This window comes from Marmota marmota, unplaced genomic scaffold (genome assembly GCF_001458135.2).
Source record: "Marmota marmota marmota unplaced genomic scaffold, marMar, whole genome shotgun sequence".
In the NCBI taxonomy this organism is placed as follows: domain Eukaryota; kingdom Metazoa; phylum Chordata; class Mammalia; order Rodentia; family Sciuridae; genus Marmota; species Marmota marmota.
This window is the reverse complement of record NW_025999969.1, coordinates 7767361-7778771: the sequence shown is the minus strand read 5'-3', so window position 1 is coordinate 7778771 and position 11411 is coordinate 7767361. Positions and strand designations below refer to the sequence as shown.

The following is an 11411-nucleotide window of genomic DNA, read 5'->3' as shown; positions in this document are numbered from 1 at the left end:
AAAGTTTTTATTTGGGTTATTTGTCATTTAATTTTGATTATGTTTGAAATATTAGGTTTTTATTAAACACATGACTTGAAAATGTTTTTCCCATATTTTCTACTTTATGACCAGACTTGTCAAATTCACTAAGCTTAATAGTGCCTCTCAGATTCTAAGATTTCTTGACAGAATAAATAACCTTCTATTAGGCTTTAAATACTCACGGCAATACTTTCATTCAAACAATGTCTCACACTATAATTATATGTGTACATATAAAGATGTTTCTATTACTAAGCTAGTGGTTATAGAGATAGTCAGTGGGCAGAATTTACATTGAGAAGCTTTCACCTGGGTCACATTAATCTATTGTCATTTTATTGGCCAGAAATTTATTATCTTTATAGGAAGTAAATTATAAGCTATTGCAGATGAAAGTTTAATACTGACAACTATTTTAATCAGTTTTTTTCACTGTTGTGACCAAAAGATATGACAAGAACAATTTTAGAGAAGTAAAAGTTTATTTGGGACTCAAGGTTTCAGAGGTCTCAGTCCAGAATATCATGGCAGAAGAATGTGGTTTAGAGAAGAAGCTCAAGACACAGCACCAGGAAGCAGAGAAAGACTAAGCTTGGCTCACAAACTATATACCCCAAATGTTACCCCCAGTGACCCACCTCCTCCAGCCACACCACAACTGTCAACAGTCACCACTCAGTTCATCCCTATCAAGTTATTAACACAATGATTAGGTTAAAATTCTCATAACTCAATCATTTGACCTTTAACTTTCTTGCATTGCCTCAGACATGAGATTTTGGTGGACACCTAATATCTAAACCATAACAAAAATCAAATGTTTGAAAGGTTCTCTAATGTAAATGTGAAGATTTTTGCACATATCCAAATGTCCACATAATAGCAACCTCTTCTATATTTTTCAATTAAAAATCTAGTACAATGTTGAAGATTAAGCATCTGGCAATAAGTAGTGGAGGTAAAAGTTTTTGTGTTATAGTTGTAAATCTAAACTTTGAATGACTTTGATGTTCTACTGACTAACTTGCAGTTTCTTTTGGTACTTGACTATAAACATATGAACCTGGCTTCTGTTACAGGGTTGACTGGTCAATGCTTAAATTAGAGCAGTATTAGAATGAGTGAGTCCAGGTAGAGGAGAGCTTTTTGGGTACTTTGGATGTGGGATATCTGCTTTGTAATGTTTCTGTAATTATAGTTTGTTTTATAATTCAAGTTTTTGTTACATAATTTAGGAAACTACTTCTGGGGAAAATATTTTCAATGTTAAATCAACTAAGTAGTTATCTTTAATGTTGTAGGAATAGCAGGATGATTCTTTTGAAAAATTCCATTAGAATATGCAATAAAACAAATACTTAATAATGTTTGACCTGCTGATTATCTTGTACCCAATAAAACCTAGCTCACCCCCACAAAACCTACCCCTTTGGCCCCTAAATAATTAAAATTTCAATATTCTTTTTCCAGTTGTTTTAGGTTAGTGCATCTTGGAAATATACGTAAGTAAGAGACAGGATATTACAGAATGAATATTCTGTTAGCAGAGGTGTATGATGATTTTGTAAAAGCCAATTGAGAGAAAAGATAAGCTCAGAAGATATTTTTATAATTACATTCTTGAATTAAAATAGAAATAAGGCTTAGATGTTTGGTTACTGCAATTATATCAATATGTTTAAGATCTGCCACTTCTTTTGGAATTTCCTTCTTCCTATCTTGTCACATTATCACATGAATTTAATTGATTTTTGTATATATGTAGATATGTATATGAATGTTTTGTGTCAAGAAAAGCAATAGTATAGATCAAGTCCTGACTCTGGGATTGTAGGAAACATTCATACTGTTATTTATCTCTAAACATCAGGGTTTGCAACTTAAAACCAGAAGGTGCTCTTCATCTTACAGTGGTGTAGAATTTTGGAAAAGAAATCCCAATGCTATCAGTTTGCTAAATGATCTGAAAATTGTTATAAAGTTTTTGACCTTGTAGAGGTCAATTGGTCTGTCTGATGCTTTGTTCTGTCTATAAAGATGGTGGACAGGAAGGAATTCAGACTAGATAAAGATCAATTCCTTTCTTGATCTAAAAATCTACCCACAAATTATTTTATTCTCTCTTAGTATTGCTGAGCAGGAAACCCTGACACTTAATAAGAATTTTTAGGTTGGGATTAGACCAGGTAGTTTTGAAAATCACCAGGGTAAGTTCACAGCAAATGGAAATTTCATTGAAGTTCAAGTAATTTGCTTTGAATGATAAATTAGAAAACACACACACACAAAAATAATAATAAAAAAATTTAAAAATAAAGCAAGTTGGTGTGCTGATGAACTGTAAGGTTTAATTAAAGAAAAAAATCCTCTCTATAATAATTAATTTAGATCATAATGATGACACAAAAATGGTTATTTTATTTAATCAATTGTTTAAAAATTCCTATAGATCAATTTTTTTTTATTTCCATGACTTCAAAAATTTAGCTGTCATTCATTCATAGACCTTCCTTTATGTTTCTTATTTAGATTTGCCACACTTATAGTGAAAATAAATCTAGCTATTTTATTCTATGTATATCAGGGTCAGTGAGAATCCTCATTCCAATGCTGATAGAACTGAAACATTGGAATGAAATATTTAAGCACTTTTATAAATGACAATTAGAAAAATTGTAAATGATATGATATTTTAAAGCATTTAAAATTATCAAAATCATCTGTATGGGAATTAATAAGGATACTTGTTCTTAAGTCTATTAAGAGATATTGATGAGAGTATCAGAAAAATCTTTCCTTTATAATGTTATTAATTTATACCTTTTATTCATTTCAGCATTTTTTACAGACCTGACGCCTTGCCAAAGTGCTGTGTTAATTGAAGTTAATAGTACATAATCAAGATAAGTATCTGGTTAACTAAAAATAAATGTCAATTTCATTAATTTGATAAATGGAATCTTATAAATATCATATAGCAGGTAACACAATAATAGTGAATTATCAAAACTTGTTCTCTGAAATAATAATAACTGCTATAAGTACAACTTTTTAACAGTTGACTTCAGTTACTATAAAAGGCATAAACATAGAGAAGAAAAAAACATTGTCCTTATTAGAGATGACATAATTTTGTATGTATGAAATTAGGAAAAATCCAGAAATTTATCCTAAAGAAATAATTCAAAAATAAAAATTACATACATGTGAATTGTGGTAGTTTTCCTGCTATGTGCTCTCAATGCAGCCAAATCATTTTAATTTCATTCTTTCTTTCTTTCTTTCTGTTTTGTAGGATTTCACTATGTTGCTCACATTGGCCTTGAACTCACCATCCTCCTGAATACCTGGGACTGCAGGCCTGTGCCACAATGCACGGCTCATTGTTTTTTTATTCTATATTTCCATTATAGTATAAGAGAAAGGTGGAAACACAATTTTCATAAGCTGAACACAGGTATTTAATTACCACCCATATTAAGACACACAAACACCTGAGAGACCCTGTTCATTTCCCTTTCTAGTGACTGTGCTGCCCAATGTTCATGATTATTGTGTTTAGTTTTACCTGTTTCTCATTTTATATAAAGGAAAGCATAGAAAGTGTATTCCTATCTGACTTTTTTTGCTTTATATATTTTTTTGGAGAGAGCCACATACATTGTTGTATATAATTCAGATTCACTATTTTCACAACTGCATTATTTGATGAAAAAAATTAGATATTTTTCAGTTTCCATTGCAACTTAACCAGAATAGTCTTCATTAAAAAAAAAATCAAATTTCTATCTTATGTACACACAGGTAGCTTTACTAATGTTTGGATTAGTCACATTTTTCTGTTATTAAAAGGGGGTTATTATTTTTGAAATTTCGTTTAGTTTTCCTTGAAGTATTGACTCACCAGTTGGAATAATTATCTATTCATATCCCTTGACCATAAAATGGGTCAGGAATTTAGCTCCCTGTTTAAATTGCAGTCTGAAAAAATATCCTTGCCCTCATCTTGAAACAGAAGGTGTGCACTGTGCCGCACAGTTTTCAGATAGTCATAAACTGAGAAAGCAATCTAATACAGATTCTGTGCTGTGTAATTATTAGTCCCTACCTGCTGAGTCAGAGTTCATTAGAGAAAACATTAGGGGGTTGCATGTCTTTTTCTGATTGTATGTGCAGCATCTATGAACTTTAATGGGATTTCCATGCACACAGTCAGAAGAGTTTCACTAGGCAAACTTAAAAATAGCCATTTTCTAACTGCAGTGATACACTGCAGGTTTTTCAGTTACATGGAACTCTTGGGGACTAGAGTCATTTGGCCTTTGACTTCATTTGGCATATTATACCCACAGGAAGCCTTTATGACATTTTAAGTGTGTTTGCTATCTTGTATTACTGCTTACACAAACACAGAGTTATGCTTGCAAACTCATTTTTTTAGGACACAGTATTTTTCAGTTTTAGTCATCAAACTGCTTTTATGAAGTTGGTTGCATAGAGAAAAAACTGGTTTTTATAATTGATATAAGTCTCCGACTTGATGGAATATTTTTATCAATAAGACGCTTTTTTAAAAAACATTAATTGGAAAACTTACATTAAAAAAAACATAGCTCTTATTCCTTTGGCTTATCTTTCCCTAGGCATCTAAAATCTAGGTCTTTATAGTTAGCAAAGGAGCTGACCATCAACTTTGGGCCTCAAATGTCATCTGAATAGTGGCAAATTGTCTTTCAGTAAGATAGTTGATTGTTGTCCAAGAAAAACGTAACTGCTGTGTCTTTTGTCTTGTTCTTCAGCGGTTCCCCGCAGCAAAGAAAAGAGCAATGGACTTGAATCACCTACATAAAAATAGATTGGCATCTTAACTGGCTTATTTGGAGTTTTAAGTAGCCAGAGTCATTTTTTTTCAGAGTAATAAAACTTATAGTGTCATATGTTTAAATTCTGGATTAAGTTCATAAAAGCATTTTGAAAGTGTAGAAGTATTGAAAGTACATCCATCTTATGCACTGACTCCTGACTTACTAGTCAGTGGTTTCTAAAAAAATTTTAGGGAACATTAGGATTACTTACACAGTTTATTAGAACATAGATTTCTGGTCTCCACCACTAACGTTTCTGATACATTAGACCTGCCTGATAATTTGCATTTCCAACAGGTGCCCATGTGATGCTAATGCCTCTGGGTCTGTAGATCTCAATTGGAAAACAATTAACATAGACAAAAGCAGTGGTCCAGATGTAAGACAGAGCCGAACTTCCATTCTAGAAGCACTGTTGGAATGCTTTTTTGACGTAAGTTTATTTAAGAATAATCTTTGGTTGATTTCAATTCCAATGAGTCATTTCATAAGTACAAAAGTTGACTGCTAACACATTCTGCCATACTGCAAGTGTACTTGAACCCAGTGAGAAGTTCTGACTGGCCCCCACTAATGACTCTGCAGGTCAACAGTTTTAGTCACTTGTCTTACTCTTAGCCCTTGCTTCTGTCTTCATCCAATGTCCCAATCTTTTTTATCTTCTCACTTTAGTCATTGCTCTGAGTCCCGTTTTTCTAGGTCACCTATTCTCCATATGCAGAATATTTTAAATTGACATGCTGAAACAACTTCTCTGCAGTTTCTCCACTGGGTAGTTACCAAACAGTTATGCCAGTCATTGATGAAACAGTATATCCGTCATCAAAGACCCACACCATCACACACTCATTCTTTTCTGTTTTGTATTGCTCCAATGTCCTGTAATTACTTGGCAATCTGAGTAATAGAGTTTCAGCCAAATTTCTAGAAATTGCTTCACCACAGTGTAAGTCTTTTAAATGCAATTGTTACAAATGAAATTGGGTGTGTGGGGGGGGGGGCTGTGGGGACCATACAAAGCAGTATCCTAGAAACACTCTTTGATTCAGCACAGATTGGTATACATACTCTGATGCTTCCTGGCCATTGCAAGGACATCTTTATCTTCAGGAAACCAGAGATGCGAGCATCATCTTATTTTGAAGGATCTAATTCAGCTTAAAACTTAAGTAAAGCGGGGACTGTATCTTACCCTACACAGGTATGCCCACCTTAGCTAAGGTTTAAAACATGGAATCAGGTATGAAGTTCAGTTCCCAACTCTGGATTCAATTTTTAGCTCAGATCATGACTCTAAATTAATAATAACATAATTAGTGCTAAAGGATGACTGTATGCCCAGCCACTTGTTTCAAGTTAGTGAGGCTAAAGCATGCCAGCCCAATGCTGTTCTGTTTTCCCTGACAACTTGTCTGAATTTTCACACATTAAGTTAATTTCAAACTACACTAAACACATTTGGGCTCTCAGAGGGTTGTCTCTAGTTTTAATCTACTTTAATACATTATGCATTGTTTCTCTTAAAGTCATGCTGCTTTATTTACATTTAACAGAGTTTACCTTTAACTCAGCTCAGGTAATTGTCCCAAGGTGCCCAGCTGCTCTCTCGGCCTACAATGACCTTGTTTCTCCCACCCATATACCACTCTTTCTTGGTTAATGGATTTCTTTTCTTTTCTTTCTTTCTTTTCTTTTCTTTTCTTTTTTTTTTTTTGAGAAACAGTTCAGGTTTCTGCTATAATTCTTCTTTCCATCTTTACATTCCTTGGTCCTCAAATGGAAGAATTTATAACTCTTGACCTTGTTTTAGTCAGTTTTCATTCTTCATTATTGCCTAAAAAGCTGCTTTGCATGCAGAGGTGATAACGTCTGTTAATAAAAAAAATCACTAATTCATTAAGAAGTTACTAAGCATTAATTGTGTCTCGAGCCCTATGGAACCCTCTGACAATACAGAGTTGAAAAAAAAAAACATGGTTCCCAAAGAAATTCCACATCTAAGGGAGGAAAGAGGCATACAAATCAAAAAGTAAAGAACCATAAATGAAACATTTCATAGTAGTGGTATCTCCAGAGTGCTCCAACAACAATTACAAAAGATGAAACTGTTTTTTTTTTTCAGGAATTAGATACTTAAGAAGTTGAAAAATCACTGGATAGGAAGGGAAAGCAAATATGCAGAATTAATGGCACATCCAAATCACAAAATTGAGAGTTGACATGGCATGTTGGGGAGAAAACAAGAGGTTTATTTGCTGGGGAGTAACATGTAATGAAGAAAGTTAACAGATGAGTCTTTGTCTCTAGCATGGGCCAAATATACATTTGCTTGCTCTTTGTGTCTTATTAAATATATAGTTCTCAGGCTGGGGATGTGGCTCAAGTGGTAGCGCTCTCGCCTGGCATGCGTGTGGCCCAGGTTCGATCCTCAGCACCACATACAAACAAAGATGTTGTGTACGCCAAAAACTGAAAAATAAATATTGAAATTCTCTCTCTCTCTCTCTCAAAAAAAAAGTAAATATATAGTTCTCTCTAATGGAATGCAAAGAATAAGAGTTAATGAGTGAAAACAACACCTCTGACAGTCAGGAAAGCATTCTTTATCATTGCTATTAATCCCTCACAAATTACACCTCCTCAAAACAGAGAGAACCCAATCAGGCAAGTTGGGATTTAAGGTAAGAAGCATATCTTTTAGAAATAAGGCATCATTTATCCAGGTCATTCATACCATTGATACTGAAAATCAACTGTTTTTATGTGATTCTGGGCCCATTACTACAGAAGGTAAAACTCCATTCAATCAGAGCAGACACAGTGACAGACACAGTGACAGAATTATGTTATACAATATTACACATGCAATAGTGTAAGCAAAATCTTGTGCAGAGAATATGCCTAATGTGGCAGCTTATAGCAAATAAAGATGACTCAGAGCAGGAGCAGTGTGGGAGGGCTTCAAGAGGAAGGTGGTGGCTCCAGTAAATTTTCCATGAGGATTGAGTTTGAAGTGAGGGAAGGGAATCTTAGCCAGAGAAATCAGAGCAAAAACAGAGGGTTATAAATGTGTGTAAGTTCAACACTCCAGAAAGTTTGTTTTGATTTTGGCCCTTGCCTGGCCTTTCAGAGTTAACACACTCGTGGAGGAAAAAAAAAAAGTAATGTTTGCTACTAATTTTGCAGCATCTAGAAACTAAGGAAATGAAGAGCACCTGAATATCAAACTCAGTAAATGTCATTAACCAAAACCTGAGAGATTAAATAAGCAGCTTCTTTAAAAGAAAATGAGAAAGGAACAGTTGCTGTATTCTTTTAGAGCACTATATTAATTGGTCTCCTTTGTTGGTGCCACAAGATATAAATTATTTAAAATAAATTATGTAGATTTATCTTAATAAGAATAAATGAGCACATCATTGTAACAGAGCAGGAGCTTCTTCCCTAACTGACTGTATCAGCATCGTTAGAGTTCCAGGGCAGCCATCCTTGGGCAACCCTGGTTTAGGGCGTTATTTATTTGTGGTCAAGCTTCCAAAAGTGTGGAAGCACTGAGGCAAAATGCTGATGGGTCAGATAGACAGAGCACACAGCAAGCTGACCTTTGCTATTCCTTGGAGTGAGAAATATTTATGAGGCTAAACTTTCTCCTAAAGTGCAAAGCCTAGAGGAGAGCTGTTTCTCAGATCCTGCCACTCAACAGAAAGCATAAAGGATGGAATTTCGAGTCAGAAGATCTGAAATCAAGTTGTTTTATCACTTAGAAGCTGTTTGACTTTGACCAAGGCACTCAGTCTCTCGAAAGCTCTATATCTCCTTTTGAATATGGAAATGATTAATATCTGCTTTATCTATATATTTGCTGTGAGGAGAATAGGAAAAAAATCAAAATTATTTTATATGATGTTTGTAATTTTCCAAGTCATATGATTCTTAATTTTATAACTGAAACTTGTTTACTCTTGGTGGAGTAAACCAAAGATCTTTTCATTTTTTTTCCTGACTACCTGTTGAAATTATCAGCACACAGATCCCATTAGATTTTGCTGTTTTGATTTCATGTTTCCATTTTGGCTCTTCAGCTTTCTTTTAAAGAAAAGCCATTTAAAGTGACAGTTTCTCACTCTTAGAACTTTTTCCATTTCCTCAATTGCATGGCTGCTCACGTTAGACCATCTGGTATTTAATGTAAAATACACACTTCCATGATGTGCTAATTGTCTCAAGAATGCAACCTCACAGTTGTAATTAGTTCTTTTTTGCATAGTTTCTTCCTGCCACGGATAGTATTTTTTTTCTGAATAAATGATAATATGGGATTGTCTGTGTCAGAGCAATAGCCTACTGTTTCCAAGAGCATGCATCTCAGAGGCCAAGAGAAGGTTTTTCTTCTGTAAGGGGTGGCAATTCTCTTGTCACCCCATCACAACACCCTGTGTGTAATCAACCTTAAGACATACAGATTTTCAGATTGGATTCTGAAAATCTGCTTCTGAGGTGGAAAGCAAAGAAGGTTCCATGTCATGAGTCCATTGTATATCCCCCCCCAAAACAACACAAGATAGATATAAACAAATTATTTAAATATTAATGAGAACCCCCAAACAATACAAGATGATATAAATAAATTATTTAATATTAATGTAGAAGTAATTACTATAAACATGTCTGAATGTTTATTTTAATTTAGTACCTTAGTATAGTACTTATATGCTATTTGTCCTTCTTTAACACTTTAAGCATATTTAATTTATGAGTTGTTATCAGTAAGGAAAAAAAAGGAGAAGGATCTGGCAATGAGCATTCTAAGTCTTCAGCAATACTTGAAGAGGGGAGGTAAAGATTACCTGGGATCCAGTTTTCCAGGGATAGTGAGAAACTGACCTCTGACATCAGCTTAACTGGGCCAACATGAGATTTAAAAAAAAAGGAACTTAATGAATACATTTTTGGCCTCGTTAATTTCATTTTATATTTTCATTGTAGAATTTTATAAGTTTTGCATATTTGTGTTTTGAACAAGTACTCCTTCTAACAGAACAACCTGAGTTAATTTGAGATAATAAGCCATCATCTATAGGTTAGAATAGGATGTAGGGCTGGGGATGTGGCTCAAGCAGTAGCGAGCTCACCTGGCATGCGTGCGGCCCGGGTTCAATCCTCAGCACCACATACAAACAAAGATGTTGTGTACGCCAAAAATTGAAAAATAAATATTGAAATTCTCTCTCTCCTCTCTCTCTCTCTCTCTCTCTCTCTCTAAAAAAAAAAGAATAGAATGTAAGTCTGACTTCTAATATTAAACCCAGTTAAATGGAAGGGATAACTACAAAATTATAGAGATTAAAGTTACTGTTGAAACTGACATGCTGAATGTTTAAACCCAAAACTTGGAAAACAAAGACAAGGGAGTAAAAGGGCAAAGGGAAAAGTAGCCAGTATTTCGACCATTGCCCTCTAGGGTTAGCTTGGACCCAGGTGCTGAGAGCCATAGCCAAGTAGGAATGACGCACGGCATTTTTGGGTTGAAAGGTGACCCTGCTCAGGGATTAGGGTGGCTCCAGGTTTAGGGTGGATCCTGCTGGATCCTGCTGCCTCAGGCGCTCGCTCCTTGAGTTCCCGTTGAGTTCTTGCAGGGTTCTGAGAGAATTGGTATGCAGAGCCCGGTGGAGGGAGTGTATTTTTCCCAGAACGTGCGTGTAGAGTGTCGTTGAGAGTTTGGGAATAAAGAGTTGCTGTTGGAATCTACAAGTTTTTGTGGTGGCTCGGTTATTTTGTGCCCAGACAGACTGTGGCATTTGGCGGCCCGTACGGGGAACGTCTGAAGCTTGGAGGTAAGTGAAATTGCTCGCCCCTGAGGGAAGGCGAGAGAATGGGTGACCATTTCAAAAAACAATGTGTTCTTGTTTTGATTTATTTTGTTTTTGTTTCAAGCTGCCTATCCCTAGAACTTTCTCAGGCAAACTGGGAAAAATGGTTGGCTCGAGATTTGAAGTTTGTCGGCCCTAATGAAGAGAAAATTGATACAACGATTTTTTATTCCGTTTTTGTTTCCTTCAGTTTTGGTTTTGTTTTGTGTTATCTTATTGGGTTGCGTTATCTTTATAGTAGATTAGAAATTAGTAAAAAACAAACTGAAAGAGTGTTAAGTAAATTGTTAGAGGTCCAGACTATGGTAGAAAACATGTTAGATCAAGCAAAAGAGAAGGTCTCTCCAGCTAGTCAGATAGAGGAAGAAAATTTAAAGGAAAAAAGCTTATAGGAGAAACAGCTATCAGGGGGGAGGCTACAACAGGAGGCTGCTACTAACTCTGTTGTATCACCAGAGGGCGTAATTCAACCAACAGCTCCACCTATGGAGACAGCTGAGTGGCCCTCAACCCCCGTAGTTGATAGATGGGATCCTGAGACAGGACCTCAAAGATTACCATGCCCTGTACTTGAGCAGGCAGGAGGGCAACGAATTCACTGTGCTTTAGATTTCAAAACAGTGAAGCAATTAAAGGAGGCTGTAACAACCTA

General features: G+C 35.2%; 1 long non-coding RNA gene across 1 annotated transcript in view; it reads left to right on the top strand.

The window, feature by feature from the left end:
- The first annotated feature begins 2886 nt into the window (after nt 1–2886).
- LOC125617120 overlaps nt 2887–11411 on the top strand; it is a 20108-nt gene continuing 11583 nt past the window's right edge. The window contains exons 1-2 of the long non-coding RNA XR_007347993.1: nt 2887–3481; nt 5187–5322. This is a non-coding gene — a long non-coding RNA (uncharacterized LOC125617120). The remainder of the gene's footprint in view (nt 3482–5186; nt 5323–11411) is intronic.